Source organism: Palaemon carinicauda, chromosome 13, assembly GCF_036898095.1.
Source record: "Palaemon carinicauda isolate YSFRI2023 chromosome 13, ASM3689809v2, whole genome shotgun sequence".
Classification (NCBI taxonomy): Eukaryota; Metazoa; Arthropoda; class Malacostraca; order Decapoda; family Palaemonidae; genus Palaemon; species Palaemon carinicauda.
Window position 1 is genome coordinate 76,276,829 of NC_090737.1, and position 6,111 is coordinate 76,282,939.

Sequence of the window (6,111 nt, forward strand, 5' to 3'; positions counted from 1 at the left end):
AATAGAAATCCGCCAGAAATAGGTTTATTGACAAAGCTGATCGGGAGGTAAACGACTAAAGAAAATAAAAGAACATAAGAAATATGTCGAGTACGGAAACACTGGAGTCGTTGGCATCGTACTATGATGGCTAATACCGGGCATTCGCTTATTATTTCCATGACAAGACGAGAATAAACTAACGTAGCTCACTAAAAGACAAAGTATGGGTAAGCCATAGGTGGTTTGGACCGCTTTATGAGATCAGTTTTTTGTGTTGCATCCTTAGGAAATATCGTAAAACAGTTTTTAATGCCTTGGGAAAAGTAAAGCAAAAAACATACTTATGGATTTTTTTTTCTTTTTTTTTTCATATAATTACACTGTCCAGTATACTTTTTTTATTATTCGGTTGCAGGAACCGTACATGGGATTAATGATATGTTCTAGTATTGCAGGACTTAGGTCGTTGTTAGGCTGAGTGCCACACGCCACACAGGGCCACATATTGCTACGCAGGATAGTGCGAGAGCAAAGTGGGGTAAGAGAGAGAGAGAGAGAGAGAGAGAGAGAGAGAGAGAGAGAGAGAGAGAGAGAGAGAGAGAGAGAGAGAGATGGGATGGAGGGAGGAAAATGAGAGGTGGGTGGATAGTAGGTGATGGTGTTGGTGGTGGTGGTGAGTTGGAGTTCCCTGCAGGTTCCCGGAGTGCCACGCTGGGTTGTGTGTGTGGGCCACAGTCGTGTGCGCGGTGCCAACCCTCCCGCACGGGTTCAACCATTGGCACTCCTCCTCCTCCTCCTCTTCTTCTTCTACCTCGGTCGGGATCACTGTGGTCTCTGGCGGTGGCGGTAGGTGGTGGTGTGTACCTCCTCCTCCTCCCCCTCCTCCTCTCCACACCTGCTACTGCCCACTGACCTGAACTTGGTGAAGAAGTTGCTGGTTGGTTTTGGGAGTGAGAAAGAGAAATTCTGGAGAAAAAGAGACTAGAGTTAACTTAGGAAAGTGAATCTTATCTCCCATGAATTCGGTGGACTAAGATGTGCTCGGATGGACAATTGATGTTAAAGTTCTCGGTTCCTGGAGGAGATCCTCTTTGCCAGTGACAGATTCTTTATCATAACTATTATTGTTCGAATAATAAATTTCTTTCTGTGACTACAGGAAAAGTCACGCACTCTCACTTAAAGGTAATTTTGGAAGACAACTCAAAGGAATACAAGTGTCAAAGATTAATTCACTGAGGCGTTTTAATTACGATTGTTTGCTCAAAAATGGACAATCTATTCTGAACTGGAGGGAAAAATTAAATATGTGTTAATCTGGAGGTACCCGAAAAAAATAATTGGATTTAAAGACTCCTAGACACTATATTTCTTGAGGAAGAGGTGAAAATTACACTTGAACTGCAATTTGGCAAGACAGAAAGCATAGGAACAATTTCATATTGTATTCTGTAGAACAGCCCGTAATTTTCAGTTGTTTTTTTCTGATCGTGAAAGTTCCGTTCACAAATAGAATTATTTTTTTCTCTCAATGAATGTGCCTCTTAACTGTGCCCTGCCTTCCTTGCTGTCGCCAAAAACTAACAAATTAGGAATCGAGCGCTTCACCGAAAGTGTCTCTTCTAAGTGTACTTTTGACCTGTGATCTTCCTGTGATAAAACAAAAGAGAAAAGACAAAATCTCTTTTAGAACCACGTCTAAAAATAGCCAACACCTTATATCACGGTGTGTATGAAGCCATCCCTCTCAGGACTTTTGCTAGCAGCTTTTGTATGTAAAGAAAGTAATTGCCAATCAAACTCCGATCTTTGGTGACTCCTGATATGTCAGTTGCCAGCTAACTTGAAGTCAGCTGTCAAACCACCGGCGAACATCTGTCATATACCTGACCTGAGCTGTCGTTATCTGGATTTGCCCCAATTCCAATAAACTGATTCCAACTAAGTAGTTTCGACTGTGCTAACTGTGATACTTATCAATTCTGGAAGTTGGGGAAAAGGCGTCAAGCGCTAATCTCTATGGACGGGGGAAAGCATTGTGGAAAAGAGTAAAAGTATCTGAAACGAGCAAGTAAGCTTAAGCAATAATATTTTTTCAATTCATTTGATTTGAAGGTGACGAATTAAGTGGGGATAGGTATTTTAGCTCACAATACCTGCCTTCGATACCATTTCGGCAGTGTAATGTAAATTACACTAAGAATTCTCTTCTAAATACAAGGAAAAATAATTTATAAGAAATTCCGAAGTGTGCAATCAGTGATAGTCTTCTTAATAGAAAAGGATAAGTTAAATTAAATCACCAGTGTACTGACATTCCTTATAAAAATAAGTTCAGTGTGCCGCCATCACTAATGCCACTTTCTAGTTTTGTCGATGAGAAAATTTCAATGCGGAAGGTCATTCAATAGAATTTTCACTTTTGTTTATCTATTTTAAAATTTGCACCGAAGAATTTATGCCGAAAAAAGCAGTCTGCTTTATTTTTTGTATTGTGATTTTCTAACCATTTTAACACCTGCCTTCAAGGGTTAATTAAGGAGTATTGTATACCTAAGATAACCTTAATAGTCAGATTTCTAGAGGCTTTGAAATTTTGTCTAAAAGTATTTTGGTAATTTAAACCTTAGATACAAGACTCCGAGAAGCTTTAATGATTTTTACAAACGACCCGCGGACGTAGTTACTAGGTCTCAGGAGATTTATTTGGTGTTTTTCATTGCGGTCATACATACACACAGACTCTCTCCCTAGCCCACGCCTTCTCTCGATAATTGTAAAAGGTGAGAAAAAAGGAGAGCGAGTGTAAGAGAGAAGGGATATAGAGGCTAGAAGTGTCTCACCTACTCCTTTTCTCCCCCACCAAGTTTTATGTGATCACTGCCAGCCGCTCAAACACATACTGGGGTTGATGGTTCGAGGTGACCCTGGTTTGAATATCGTTTGAAGATTGTCTAAAAGGGTAAATATAAGCCGTGACTTATAAAGGCTTGAATATTTTTAAAAGATAATAACTATGAAGAGAAATTACAAGGGTATTCGGCCACACTCAAATAAAAAAGTATACGAGATTTGTACACATTTTAAAAAGCAAAATATGCTCGATAATTCACAAATGTTTTGAAATTTTATTAAGTTCATTCTTATATTTTCTAGATAATTATTTCTTTGTTAAAGTCATTATGACAAATATTTTTGAATGATACTCCGATTCCGTTTTTAGTTATATTTTCTTGTATAAAGTATTACTTTCTATTAACTGGCTGAATTGGAATATTTATGCATGTTCCTTATCATGTTCATAATCATTAGATTTTTTTCTGAAGATTTTCTTTTCTCAAAATTAAACAAAAAAGTGAATAGCATTGAAATTACTTGATTGAGCTCGTTTTGAGATTCATGCCATTCAATTAATATTATTCAGTTGTTATTTTCTCACTTACAGATTTCCAAATTAATAAATATTGTTTCATTACGATGAAAAGAAGCTGCAAAGCTTAAGCTGAACCCATTCTCTTCATGAATTTATTTATGCTGATTTTAATACCGTAGTTGTTTTTGTTATATAATAAAACAAAAAAAAAATTATCATATTTTGAAACTTTGTCTTCAACACAATTTTACTTAAAGGCATATTTGCCTTAAGAGTGTCATTACCCTTTAGTTAGTCGTATGTAAAATTTTATAAAACCAGAATAATTATTAAGGATTTGCTATAATGCTTAATTGATTGATATGTAAGACCTTTTTCCTTATCCTCTTTTTAATAACATTGAATCCTGTAGTTATTTTGCTAATTCATTACAGATTATCATCGCCCTCCATCACCATACTATTCATATTATTACAGATTGATCTCACAATTCATCATCTTTATATTTACACACATATAAAGCTGAATGTATTATATTGTGGCCTTTCAGTTTTCAATGTTCACCATAGATAGGCAGAGGCATATGTACCACATTTGAAATATGTTTATCTTCTTACTTTCACATTTACTATATAATCCAACAATATCTATACGAATGCAGTTATTATCTAACATAAGATTTATCTTTCATCGGTATATATTCAATGGTCATTAATTTTAATCATTGTCAGTAATCGTTTAAAATTTCAAGTCCGCTTACTCTACAATGATGTAACTTCAAAACATTAACACCAAATCTGACAAATTCTGATCTGTTGAACAATATTTCTTAATGTCAAGTGTATGTTTGGTCTCGTAGCATGAAAATGGCATTCATTATTCGCTGGTCAAGTATCTAATTTGATTAACCTAATCTGGCCTGATTCTCTCTCTCTCTCTCTCTCTCTCTCTCTCTCTCTCTCTCTGTCATTCATTCCGCGTGTGGCGCGAATCTCACCCTCCCCACGAATATTATGACAGGCGGTGACGTACAAACATGATGTCAAGTTTGTTTAATCTTTGTATATTGTCAAAATTATACAGTCCTTGGCACCTCTCTCTCTCTCTCTCTCTCTCTCTCTCTCTCTCTCTCTCCCCAAGTTTTATCCTTCTCAATCTTGCCTCTGAAAGATTTGAAAATATAGCGAACGCAAAAAAGAAAGTCGAAAGGATAGGAAAAACAATTGGAGAAGAAGAAAACACAGAGGAGTACATAGAGAAAGAAAACTCAAGATAGCTGTCAAAGTCTTTTTTGGTTGTGTTGGAAGTGTATTTCTATTTCTTTCCATCTCTCCTCTACCTCGGTATGAGTCAATTGAAAGAGGAAAGCTCCAATAAAGAGATAAAATAGCTCTGCATATCTAGATGACACAAGGCAAAGCGTAGGGAGAGAAAACCAGGACAGGTAAAAATCTTTCGTGATTTTTTGGATCTTCTGAGAATAAGTCTTGCGATCAATGAAAGAAATCTTCCGATAATTTGTGATCTTATTTACAGATTTCTTTACAGATCAACATCGTTTGTTTAATTCACATTACGATGTTGGAAGAGGGAATTTCGTTTATAATGATTACATAAAAAAATTATTTTGTTTTATTTAGAAAGGGAGTAGATCGTTAGTTAGTGCAAAATTACAAACTATTTAAGAAAATATTATAGAAAAAAAGAATGTTTTGTAATTCACAACGGGTGTAACTATTATGATAATTATTATAACCGGAATGTGCTAAATGACATATTTTATGATTGGATCAAAACATCAAGTCCCGATAGTAGGGACGTCATGTGCTCTCCCGCACTTCTTGATTGTCTATGTAACAAGTCTGAACATTTATTTTATTGGACTGTAGATTATCATTTCGTTGATATGCGTTGATTTTAGTTAATAATGATAATCATTATTATTATCATTATTATTATTATTATTATTATTATTATTATTATTATTATTATTATTATTATTATTATTATTATTATTATTTTTGTTGTTGTTGTTGTTGGTCCTGGTTTCAGTAGCATTAGTAACAATTTACTTTCTTATATTGCTATAATGTGTATAAGAACATTTTGTGGGCTATGAAAATAATTTAACCATACTATAGCTAATGTGCTTTGCAACTGACGACTATGTGAAGGGCTAACTCGAGAAAACTCGCCACTCGGTTACACCTGGATAATGATGGATGCAATATATTGCCTTCTTCCTTACAATCATTTTGTTTTATTTTTGTCATTAGGAATTTCTGAGATATTTATGTCGAAGCATCGCGATACCTTCCATTTTCCGCGCAATGGGTACTTTTTAAACTGAATTTATGCTCTATAGAGAGAGAGAGAGAGAGAGAGAGAGAGAGAGAGAGAGAGAGAGAGAGGTGGAACTCTCCCTCTTACGTTATTGTCAATAGCTTAATACCATAAGATTTATTTGGATAAAACTCTCAACTAACCACTAAATAGGTCTGTGTCGCCAGTGATATATATGATTTTTTAATATATTGTAGTGTTCCTACTGTCCCCTTGTTATTTATGAATGTTTAAGCCTGTTCCTATTATAGATAACCGATGTTATAAGAAATTCAAATATTGCAAATGATTTTAGTAATTGAAAATTGCTGCTCAGAGGAATAATGGGTACTAACATTCTTCGAATTAGTATCACCTGTAGCTGTATAGAACTTAGATTAAAAGGAAATTGTAAATAAACTTCCTATCCTGTT

At 35.3% G+C, this 6,111-nt stretch overlaps 1 protein-coding gene across 6 annotated transcripts in view; it reads left to right on the forward strand.

Annotated features, from left to right (window-relative positions):
- Positions 1-703: 703 nt before the first annotated feature.
- LOC137652319 (mechanosensory protein 2-like) overlaps positions 704-6,111 on the forward strand; it is a 379,767-nt gene continuing 374,359 nt past the window's right edge. For 2 of the 6 annotated variants that reach the window (XM_068385652.1, XM_068385655.1), the window contains exon 1: positions 704-2,053. The gene's annotated coding sequence lies outside the window, so the exon portion shown is untranslated. Of the gene's footprint in view, positions 2,945-6,111 lie in introns of all 6 variants that reach the window. The other 4 variants (XM_068385653.1, XM_068385651.1, XM_068385654.1 and 1 more) reach the window with 4 other exon arrangements.